This window comes from Coregonus lavaretus, assembly GCF_964263955.1.
Source record: "Coregonus lavaretus genome assembly, contig: HAP1_SCAFFOLD_5160, whole genome shotgun sequence".
Lineage (NCBI taxonomy): Eukaryota > Metazoa > Chordata > Actinopteri > Salmoniformes > Salmonidae > Coregonus > Coregonus lavaretus.
Genome location: NW_028159037.1, coordinates 30,001 through 42,093, shown reverse-complemented (window position 1 = coordinate 42,093; position 12,093 = coordinate 30,001). Strand labels below are relative to the sequence as shown.

The window sequence follows — 12,093 nt, the reverse complement described above, 5'->3', positions numbered from 1 at the left end:
GACTGACCCAAAATTAAGGAAATCTTTGACTATGTACAGACTCAGTGAGCATAGCCTTGCTATTGAGAAAGGCCACCGAAGGCAGACCTGGCTCTCAAGAGAAGACAGGCTATGTGCACACTGCCACAAAATGAGGTGGAAACTGAGCTGCACTTCCTAACTTCCTGCCAAATGTATGACCATATTAGAGACACATATTTCCCTCAGATTACACAGACCCACAAATAATTAGAAAACAAATCCAATTTGGATAAACTCCCATATCTATTGGGTGAAATACCAGTGTGCCATCACGGCAGCAAGATTTGTGACCTGTTGCCACAAGAAAAAGGCAACCAGTGAAGGACAAACACCATTGTAAATACAACCCATATTTATGTTTTTTAATTTATTTAACTATTTGCACGTCATTACAACACTGTACATAGCTATAATATGACATTTGAAATGTCTTTATTCTTTGGAACTTTTGTGAGTGTAATGTTTACTGTTAATATTTATTGTTTATTTCACTTTTATTTGTTATCTACTTCACTTGCTTTGGCAATGTTAACATGTGTTTTCCATGCCAATAAAGCCCTTAAATTGAAATTGAATTGAGAGAGAGACAGAGAAGAGAGACAGTAGATATAGCGTCTACATATCTAACCTGGTTGAGTGTTTTCTGTAGATGTGGTGTTCCCATGGCGGTCAGCTATGTGTCTGTATCCTGGATGAGACAGGAAGAACTTCCTCTCTGCACCCAAAGCTGCTTTAATATCCTTCCTGCCGTCAATATCCTTCTGACTACGATTCACCACCCCAATGTAACCTGGAGAGGAGTAGAGGAGAGGAGGAGAGAGGAGAGGAGTAGAGGAGAGGAGGAGAGAGGAGAGGAGTAGAGGAGAGGAGTAGAGGAGAGGAGGAGAGAGGAGAGGAGTAGAGGAGAGGAGTAGAGGAGAGGAGGAGAGAGGAGAGGAGTAGAGGAGAGGAGGAGAGAGGAGAGGAGTAGAGGAGAGGAGTAGAGAGGAGAGGAGTAGAGGAGAGGAGTAGAGGAGAGGAGGAGAGAGGAGAGGAGTAGAGGAGAGGAGTAGAGGAGAGGAGGAGAGAGGAGAGGAGTAGAGGAGAGGAGTAGAGGAGAGGAGGAGAGAGAGGAGAGGAGTAGAGGAGAGGAGGAGAGAGGAGAGGAGTAGAGGAGAGGAGTAGAGAGGAGAGGAGTAGAGGAGAGGAGGAGAGAGGAGAGGAGGAGAGAGGAGAGGAGTAGAGGAGAGGAGTAGAGGAGAGGAGGAGAGAGGAGAGGAGTAGAGGAGAGGAGGAGAGAGGAGAGGAGTAGTGTCACGGTTCAGACAGACGACCAGAGGACCACAATTGCGTCACACCAGAAAGTTTATTAAACTTAAGGGAAAAGGGAAGTAGGGAGTGAATGAAGGCTCCAGGGGTAACAGGGATCCCGTCCAATGCGCTGGGTCTGTGCCCCCCCAGTGGCAGCGATGCGTCCTATGAAGCCGGTGGTGGGTGGTCCAGAAGTCCTGGGGGGGGAGACACAGACACAACAGGGCGGAATGAAACCAGGCAGCAGTACAGTTCAAGGGAAATCCAAAATACGTAGTAGCAAGGCAGAAGGCTGGTCAGAGTTACCGGGATTGAAGAGTAGTCAGGAGTCGTAATGGCAGAAGCAGGTCTGGATCTCCTGAGGCAGAAGAGTATCCAAAAAACAGGCAGGTCCGGGGTCACAAAACCAGGGTGAGCCAGAAGCGCGAGCAAACAGGTTCCGGGTGTGAGCTTTGCAGACGATCTGACACCGGAGAGCTGAAAGACAGGGCCTTAAATACTGGGAGAGGTAGTGGGTAATGCAGCGCAGCTGGCAGAGTAATTAGAGCAGAGCAGAGCAGGGACAGGTGGAGCTAGTTAGGCTGAGTAGAGAGAGTGGTGAGCAGAGTGGAAGAAAATTAAGGTGGTAACCCGGTGGAGTGAGAGGCCCATGACAGAACCCCCCCCCCAAGGGACGGCCCCAGAAGTCCCAAGAGCAACACCACGCCGGGCGGGAGGAGGGGAGCCGGAGGAGGGCTAGAACTCCTCCGAACGGTCCGAGTGAACGTCCTCATCCTCGGAGGAAGCCGGAGGGCCGTGGTCGGGAGATGGGACAGGTCCCGAGACAGGATCAGGCACAGGACAGGAAGCCGAGCGGGCCGGACGGTTAGGGACCCCTCTGGGGCGGCCCCTACGGATTGCAGGTTGATCAGGATGCCGTTGGTGGAAAGCGGTGATGAGAGTCCTATCCACAATCCGACTAGCTGGCACCCAGGTCCTCTCCTCAGGTCCATAGCCCTCCCAGTCAATGAGGTACTGGAGACCCCTACCCCTCCGTCTGGACCGAAGCAGGCGGCGGACGGTGTAAACCAGACCACCATCGACGAGCCGTGGAGGAGGAGGACCAGGCGCAGCAGGGACCAGCGGACTCTCATGGATGGGCTTAATCTTAGACACATGGAAAGTGGGGTGCACCCTCAGGGAATTAGGCAGTTGGAGCCGGACAGCAGTTGGGCTAATCACTCTTATGATAGGGAATGGGCCAATGAACCGAGGTGCCAGCTTCTGCGACTCCACCCTGAGTGGCAGGTTCTTCGATGACAACCACACCCTTTGACCAACATGGTAGGTGGGAGCAGGAATTCTCCGACGGTTGGCCCCGGTAGTGTAGCTGGCAACGGATCTGAGGAGTGTGGCTCGGGCTTGTGACCAGGTGCGGCGACATCGACGGGCAAAAGCAAGTGCAGATGGGCAAGTAACCTCCTCTTCCTGGCTGGCAAATAGAGGAGGCTGGTATCCATAAACACATTGGAAAGGGGACATACCGATGGCAGAGCAGGTCAGAGAATTGTGTGCGTACTCCACCCATGTCAATTGCTGCGACCAGGAGTGGGGGTTGCGTGAAGTCATGCATCGCAGTGCCTTCTCGAGCTCCTGATTAGCCCGCTCTGACTGCCCATTGGATTGGGGATGGAATCCGGAAGTCAGACTGACTGTGGCTCCCAGCAGGTGACAGAACTCCTTCCAAAAAGCGGAGGAGAATTGTGGACCACGGTCAGAAACTACATCCTTTGGCAGTCCGTGGATCCGGAAGACGTGTTCCAGGACCACCTGGGCGGTCTCCTTGGCGGTTGGGAGCTTGGGGAGGGGAATGAAGTGTGCCATCTTGCTGAAACGGTCAACGATGGTGAGAATGACGGTCATGCCACTTGAAGGGGGCAGCCCCGTGACAAAGTCAAGGGCGATGTGAGACCAGGGACGTCTGGGCACAGGCAGGGGCTGCAGCAATCCGGCTGGGGGCTGGCAGGACGACTTGTGTTGGTTGCAGATGGGGCAGGCTTGGACGAATTCCCGTACATCCTTCCTCAGAGAGGGCCACCAGAACCTCTGGGCGAGCAGGTTGTAAGTGCGGGTGGAGCCAGGGTGACAAGCTAGGCGGGAGTCATGTCCCCACTGAACGACCTGGGACCTCAGGTCTTCGGGGACAAAAAGGCGGTCAGCTGGGCAAGTGCTGGGACCTGGCTGGTTACGGAGAGCCTCCAGCACCTGTTCCTCAATAGCCCAGGTCAGAGCTGCAACGATGCAGGGACTTGGCAGAATCGACACAGGGTCCTTGGAGGGGGTGTCATCCTTCTGGAATTGACGGGAGAGGGCGTCTGGCTTGGTGTTGCGTGATCCAGGCCGGTATGACAGAGTGAAATTAAACCTGGTGAAGAACAGGGCCCAGCGGGACTGCCTGGAGTTCAACCGTTTGGCCGTGCGGATGTACTCCAAGTTCTTATGATCGGTCCAAACGAGAAATGGAATGGTGGACCCCTCCAGCCAGTGACGCCACTCCTCCAAGGCAAGCTTCACAGCCAGCAGCTCACGGTTCCCTATGTCGTAATTGCACTCAGAGGGGGACAACCGACGTGAGAAAAAGGCACAGGGATGGAGCTTCCTATCCTCCGCAGCCCACTGAGAAATCACAGCACCAACTCCCACATCCGAGGCGTCCACCTCCACAATGAATTGCCGGTCCACATCAGGCATCTGGAGGATGGGAGCGGAGGTGAACCTCACCTTGAGGGTACTGAAGGCTTTGTCGGCTGCTGGGGTCCAGGTGAAGGGTTGCTTGGTGCTGGTTAGAGCAGTGAGAGGGGCAGCAACGGTACTGTAGTTCCGGATAAACTTCCTATAGAAGTTAGCAAACCCCAGAAACTGTTGCAGCTTCTTTCTGTTCTCCGGAACAGGCCATGAAGTGACTGCTGATACTTTGGCAGGATCCATTTGGATACTTCCCTCTGCCACTATGTACCCCAGGAAGGCCACTGTCTTGACGTGAAACTCACATTTCTCTGCCTTGGCGTAGAGGGAATTCTCCAGAAGACGATGAAGGACTTGCTGGACATGGCGGGTGTGTTCAGACAGGTTTCTGGAGTAGATTAAGATGTCATCCAGGTAAACGAAGACAAACTTGTTTAACATGTCCCGCAGTACATCATTCACTAGAGCCTGGAACACAGCAGGAGCATTGGTGAGGCCAAAAGGCATAACCAGATACTCGTAGTGGCCTGTTGGTGTATTGAATGCGGTTTTCCATTCATCTCCCTCCCGGATCCGCACTAGGTGGTAAGCGTTTCTGAGATCCAACTTGGTAAAAACAGTGGCTCCCTGGAGCAACTCAAAAGCAGAGGTGAGCAGAGGCAGAGGGTAACGGTTCTTCACTGTGATGTCGTTGAGTCCCCTGTAGTCGATGCAGGGGCGAAGAGATCCGTCCTTCTTCCCCACAAAGAAGAAGCCAGCACCAGCAGGAGATGAAGATGAACGGATTAATCCTGCGGACAGAGAGCCATTGATGTAGTCCTCCATGGACTTTCTTTCAGGAGCAGACAACGAATAAAGACGACCCCTTGGAGGAGCTGTTCCAGGGAGGAGGTCGATGGCACAGTCGTACGGTCGGTGAGGGGGCAGAGATGTGGCTCTTGCTTTGTTAAACACCTCTCTGAGACCATGGTAGCATTCTGGGACCTTGGAGAGGTCAGGAGCGGAGTTAGTAGGTACTGGCCGAGGGGGTAGTGCGGCAGCAAGCAGGCAGGTTCGGTGGCAGTCCTCTCCCCACTCCCTGATCACCCCGGTCACCCAGTCGAGCTGAGGGTTGTGCCGGCGGAGCCATGGGTAACCCAGGATGAGGGGTTGGCCTGGAGAGGGGAGCAGGTGAAACTGGATAGTTTCTTGATGGTTTCCGGACAGACCCATCGAGACCGGGGCCGTGACATGAGTGACCGATCCGAGTAAGTGTCCGTCCAGTGCCCGGGCAGGAATAGGAGGTGTCAAACGGAGGTTCTCCAGTCCCAGTTGGCGTGCCAGCTTGATGTCCATTATGTTGGCTTCGGCGCCAGAATCCACCAGAGCAGCCAGGGTGTGAGTTGAGTCAGAGAGGCGGAGGTGAACTTGCAGCAGGGGTTTGCGGTCGGAGGACTGGATGGTCATTGAACTCAACCGGACTCCCCCTATGCCCGGTGAGCTTCGGCCCTTTAAAGGGCAGGTTACCACACGATGTCCCTCACCTCCACAATAGAGGCAGAGGTTTGAGGTGAAGCGGCGCTGGCGCTCTGCAGGAGTGAGGGAGGCTCGCCCAATCTCCATAGGCTCAGACTGATCAAGCTGACCTGGGTGAGTGGCAGTAGATGACAGGAGCCCAGTCGGATCTCTCCGAATGCCGGTAGTAGGTGGACCTTGGCGCCCCCTCTCACGACGACGGGTCTGTATCCTTCTGTCGATCCTGACAGTCAGTGCGATGGCTTCATCAAGAGTGGAAGGCAGTTCATGGGAGACCAACTCGTCCTTGATATAGTCAGCCAAACTATGGAAGAACGCGTCCACCAACGATGGTGTGTTCCAAGAACTTCGTCTAGCCAGGGTTCGGAAGTCGATGGAATGGTCTGCGACTGTACGTCTGCCTTGTCGAATACTGAACAGTTCACGAGACGCCTCTGCGGTGGGTGAATCCAGGTCAAACACCTTCAGCATCTCCTCAGCAAACAGGTCGAAGGTTGCACATGCGGGGGTTTGACGTTCGAACTCTGCTGTTCCCCAGAGTCGAGCTCGGCCCGTCAGGTGAGTGATGGCATACCCAACTTTAGCCCCCTCCGTGGCGAAGGTCCTTGGCTGCAAGGAGAACTGAAGTCGGCAGCTAGTCAGGAATGGCCGGACCTGGGTTGAATCGCCGTTGAACCGCTCGGGGTTTCCAATCTTGGGTTCCGGAGCAGCGGCTGCAATGACCGGGGCAGGTAACTCGGGGGCTGGGCTGGTGGGCAGACTGGCTGGGGTAAGGTTGGTGAGGAGTTGAATGATCATGGCGAGTTGTTGTTGCTGCTGCTGGAACTGCTGCTCATGCTCATCGGTTTCCATGTCGGGGAAAGTGTGCGCTGAGTCCATAATGGTCAGATCGTACTGTCACGGTTCAGACAGACGACCAGAGGACCACAATTGCGTCACACCAGAAAGTTTATTAAACTTAAGGGAAAAGGGAAGTAGGGAGTGAATGAAGGCTCCAGGGGTAACAGGGATCCCGTCCAATGCGCTGGGTCTGTGCCCCCCCCAGTGGCAGCGATGCGTCCTATGAAGCCGGTGGTGGGTGGTCCAGAAGTCCTGGGGGGGGGAGACACAGACACAACAGGGCGGAATGAAACCAGGCAGCAGTACAGTTCAAGGGAAATCCAAAATACGTAGTAGCAAGGCAGAAGGCTGGTCAGAGTTACCGGGATTGAAGAGTAGTCAGGAGTCGTAATGGCAGAAGCAGGTCTGGATCTCCTGAGGCAGAAGAGTATCCAAAAAACAGGCAGGTCCGGGGTCACAAAACCAGGGTGAGCCAGAAGCGCGAGCAAACAGGTTCCGGGTGTGAGCTTTGCAGACGATCTGACACCGGAGAGCTGAAAGACAGGGCCTTAAATACTGGGAGAGGTAGTGGGTAATGCAGCGCAGCTGGCAGAGTAATTAGAGCAGAGCAGAGCAGGGACAGGTGGAGCTAGTTAGGCTGAGTAGAGAGAGTGGTGAGCAGAGTGGAAGAAAATTAAGGTGGTAACCCGGTGGAGTGAGAGGCCCATGACAAGTAGAGGAGAGGAGGAGAGAGGAGAGGAGTAGAGGAGAGGAGGAGAGAGGAGAGGAGTAGAGGAGAGGAGGAGAGAGGAGAGGAGTAGAGGAGAGATGGTTATTATCCTGTTATGACCTGCAGGGAGCAGGTTATAACAGGTGTGTGTGTGTGTGTGTGTGTGTGTGTGTGTGTGTGTGTGTGTGTGTGTGTGTGTGTGTGTGTGTGTGTGTGTGTGTGTGTGTGTGTGTGTGTGTGTGTGTGTGTGTGTGTGTGTCTCACCCCTGCGTAGCGGCAGTAGTTTATTCTCTAGAATGTCCCGTGCGTCAGTCCCCTCATCCATCAGGTCCAGCTTGGTGATCACTCCGATGGTACGTAACCCTGGAAACACATAGGTCAACACACAGGTCGTCTCTGTGGCAACAATCTACTAGCTCTCAAACATCTACTCTCTCTCAAACATCCCATTATATGAATAGATCAGGTAAGAGTTCGACCAAAACCATGGAAATGCCACTTTTATGCAGCGAAAACAGCCAAATATATCCAAATCGGAGTTTAGTAACCACATTGTGGGCCTGTTAGAAGACATAAAACATGACGAATTTGCCTGACACACACACACACACACACACACACACAGACAGACATAACCCCTCTCTGCCCCCCCTCCCTACCTTGAGGGTCGACCTCCTTAGATATCTTGAGAGCATCAGAGTTGGCCAGATCCTGGTTAGCTGGAGTCACAGCCAGGATCAGACAGGACTCTTTAGTTATGAACTGCGTATAACAGGATCAGACAGGGTTCTTTAGTTATGAACTGCATATAACAGGATCAGACAGGATGCTTTAGTGATGAACTGCATATAACAGGATCAGAAAGGATTCTTTAGTTATGAACTGCATATAACAGGATCAGACAGGGTTATTTAGTTATGAACTGCATATAATAGGATCAGACAGGACTCTTTAGTTATGAACTGCATATAACAGGATCAGACAGGATTACTTAGTGATGAACTGCATATAACAGGATTTGACAGGACTCTTTAGTTATGAACTGCACATAGAAAATATAATTTTTAGCACATAAAAAATAAGATAAGACTATATTACTTTAAAGGGGCAATCAGCAGTTGAAACAACAATACATTTCCCTCCCGGCCCCTGCTTCGTTAAAAAGCTGCGGGATGGGCCTGGGGAAATGTAACCACTCTCAAATTCATAGGCAAAGCTATGGATGCAAGGACTGACCATCCATGATATCACAATTATAGTTTTAACCATGTTATGAGGCTATATAGTGTTTGTTCACATTTACATTGTTTCCAAAAAAAGTAGAACAAGCTTTTGTTTTGGGTTCTGATGCGGTACAACAGTTGAACTAAACTCATGAAGCACTAACACGTTATATTCTTCAAGAATCCATGGGTACATATCATTAATTTATAAATCCAAAAATGGATGTAGCAACTGCAGATTGCCCCTTTAACATATACTTCATTACTTTAACATTTACTTTATTACTCTTTTGATATGAACTGCACAGAACACAGAAGATGTACTATATTACTTTAATATTTACCTAATTACAGTAAGATATACTGTATATCTGCCTAAAAACACACGTGACCCGCCCTCCTGAAACGTTCTAACCCAAAGTGGAGACATTTCAGCCTGAGGAGTGAGTTTCAATCCCTCAATCCCCATTGATTATACACTAAATATAGAATAAGGTGTCATCTGGTCAAAATAATTACACTATCTAGGGAATAGGGTGCCAGTTGGGAATAGGGTGCCAGCTGGGAATAGGGTGCCAGCTGGGAATAGGGTGCCAGTTGGGAATAGGGTGCTGTTTGGGAATAGGGTGCCAGTAGGGAATAGGGTGCCAGTTGGGAATAGGGTGTCAGTTGGGAATAGGGTGCTGTTTGGGAATAGGGTGCCAGTAGGGAATAGGGTGTCAGTTGGGAATAGAGTGCTGTTTGGGAATAGGGTGCCAGTAGGGAATAGGGTGCTGTTTGGGAATAGGGTGCCAGTAGGGAATAGGGTGCCAGTAGGGAATAGGGTGCCAGTTGGAAATAGGGTGCCAGCTGGGAATAGGGTGCCAGCTGGGAATAGGGTGCCAGTTGGGAATAGGGTGTCAGTTGGGAATAGGGTGCTGTTTGGGAATAGGGTGCTGTTTGGGAATAGGGTGCCAGTAGGGAATAGGGTGCCAGTTGGGAATAGGGTGCCAGTAGGGAATAGGGTGCCAGTTGGGAATAGGGTGCCAGTTGGGAATAGGGTGTCAGTTGGGAATAGGGTGCTGTTTGGGAATAGGGTGCCAGTAGGGAATAGGGTGCCAGTTGGGAATAGGGTGTCAGTTGGGAATAGGGTGCCAGTTGGGAATAGGGTGCTGTTTGGGAATAGGGTGCCAGTAGGGAATAGAGTGCTGTTTGGGAATAGAGTGCTGTTTGGGAATAGAGTGCCAGTTGGAAATAGGGTGCTGTTTGGGAATAGGGTGCCAGTAGGGAATAGGGTGCCAGTTGGGAATAGGGTGTCAGTTGGGAATAGGGTGCCAGTTGGGAATAGAGTGCTGTTTGGGACCCTAACCACAGTCTCTGACCTGCATCAGCATGTCTCTGATCTGGTGCTCGATGTCGATTGGCTGGTCTCCCACCGCTACCTTAGTCATCCCTGGTAGATCTATAAGGGTCAGGTTTAACACTGAGGAGGGAGGGAGGAGGGGGGGGGGGGTGGGTGAGAGAGAGGGTTCGAAAAGGGACGGAGGGAGAGAGAGAGAGAGAGAGAGAGAGAGAGAGAGAGAGAGAGAGAGAGAGAGAGAGAGAGAGAGAGAGAGAGAGAGAGAGAGAGAGAGAGAGAGAGAGAGAGAGAGAGAGAGAGAGAGAGAGAGAGGGGGTTCGAAAAGGGAGGGTGAGAGGGAGGGACAGAGAGAGAGAGGGAGAGATTGAATGATTAAATTCAAATGGAAAATGTATTTGCTCATTGTACATCTATCTACAGAGGGAGAGGTAGAGTATGTATGTGTGTATAACTGCATTCAGGATTGTGTGTTTGTATGAACATATGTTTCTGAGTCTCTCTCTGTGTGTGTGTGTGTGTGTGTGTGTGTGTGTGTGTGTGTGTGTGTGTGTGTGTGTGTGTGTGTGTGTGTGTGTGTGTGTGTGTGTGTGTGTGTGTGTGTGTGTGTGTGTGTGTGTGTGTGTGTGTGTGTGTGTGTACGTACCATTAGGGGAGTAGACTCTGAGGTTTATGGGAACAGCAGAGATTCCCTTATTGGACCCAGTGATGCGATCAGTCTCAGCCTCAATCTCCAAACGCACCTCATCAAAGTCCACAAACTTACGACCTTTACAATGAAGGAACTCTGCATACTCTGTTATTAAGGAAGGAGGGAGGGAGGAAGGGAGGGAGGGAGGGAGGGAGGGAGGGAGGGAGGGGGTGAGAGAGAGAGAGAGAGAGAGAGAGAAGAGGTTAGATGGAGAGAGAAAACATATGTAACTCACCACAGAAATTAAGCATGATGTCATTACTTGTTTGTGAGCCTTCAGACAGTATTCACACAACTGGACTTTTTTCCACATGTTGTTGTGTTACAGCCTGAATTTAAAATGGATTACATTTAGATTGTGTTACAGCCTGAATTTAAAATGGATTACATTTAGAAAGTGTTACTGGCCTACATGCAATACCCCATAATCTCAAAGTGGAGTTATGTTTTTAGAATTTTGTCCAAATTAATCAAAAATTAAAAGCTGAAATGTCTTGAGTCAATAAGTAATCAACCCCTTTGTTATGGCAAGTCTAAATAAGTTATGGAGTAACAAGTCACATAGTAAGTTGCATGGACTCTCTGTGTGCAATAATAGTGTTTAACATGATTGTTGAATGACTACCTCATCTCTGTACCCCACACCTACAATTATCTGTAAGGTCCCTCAGTCTAGCGGTGAATTTCAAACTCAAATTCAACCACAGATTCAACCATAAAGACCAGGGAGGTTTTCCAATGGTTCTCAAAGAAAGGCACATATTGGTAGATGGGTAAAAAAAACAAAAAAAAAAAACAGACATTGAATATCCATTTGAACATGGTGAAGTTATTAACTACACTTTGGATGGTGTATCAATACATCCAGTCACTACAAAGATACATCCAGTCACTACAAAGATACAGGCGTCCTTCCTAACTGAGTTGCTGGAGAGGAAGGAGACCGCCTAGGGATTTCACCATGAGGACAATGGTGACTTTAAAACAGTTACAGATTTTAATGGCTGTGATAGAAAACTGAGGATGGATCAACAACATTGTAGCTACTCCACAATACTAACCTAAATGACAGAGTGAAAAGAAAGAAGCCTGCACATAATACAAATATTCCAAAACATGCATCCTGTTTGCAATAAGGCACTAAAGTAAAACTGCAAAAAGATGTGTCAATGAAATTAACTTTATGTCCTGAATACAAAGCATTATGTTTGGGGCAAATCTAACACAACAGCAGTGGTGTAAAGTACTTAAGTAAAAATACTTGAAAGTACTACTTAAGTAGTATTTTTTGGGTATTTATTTTATTTTATTTATTTTACCTTTATTTAACTAGGCAAGTCAGTTAAGAACAAATTCTTATTTACAATGACGGCCTACACCGGCCAAACCCGGACGACGCTGGGCCAATTGTGTGCCGCCCTATGGGACTCCCAATCACGGCCGGTTGTGATACAGCCTGGAATCGAACCAGGGAGTCTGTAGTGACGCCTCAAGCACTGAGATGCAGTGCCTTAGACCGCTGAGATGCAGTGCCTTAGACCGCTGAGATGCAGTGCCTTAGACCACTGAGATGCAGTGCCTTAGACCGCTGAGATGCAGTGCCTTAGACCACTGAGATGCAGTGCCTAGACCACTGAGATGCAGTGCCTTAGACCAATGAGATGCAGTGCCTTAGACCGCTGAGATGCAGTGCCTTAGACCGCTGAGATGCAGTGCCTTAGACCGCTGAGATGCAGTGCCTTAG

At 50.2% G+C, this 12,093-nt stretch overlaps 1 pseudogene across 1 annotated transcript in view; it reads right to left on the bottom strand.

Annotated features, from left to right (window-relative positions):
- Positions 1 to 649: 649 nt before the first annotated feature.
- Positions 650 to 12,093, bottom strand: part of LOC311123344 (dynamin-1-like) — a 21,361-nt pseudogene continuing 9,917 nt past the window's right edge. Inside the window, exons 3-7 of the transcript XR_014615153.1 lie at positions 10,305 to 10,454; positions 9,684 to 9,784; positions 7,759 to 7,861; positions 7,364 to 7,462; positions 650 to 811 (exon numbers count right to left, since the gene is read on the bottom strand). The product of XR_014615153.1 is annotated as a dynamin-1-like (transcript). The remainder of the gene's footprint in view (positions 812 to 7,363; positions 7,463 to 7,758; positions 7,862 to 9,683; positions 9,785 to 10,304; positions 10,455 to 12,093) is intronic.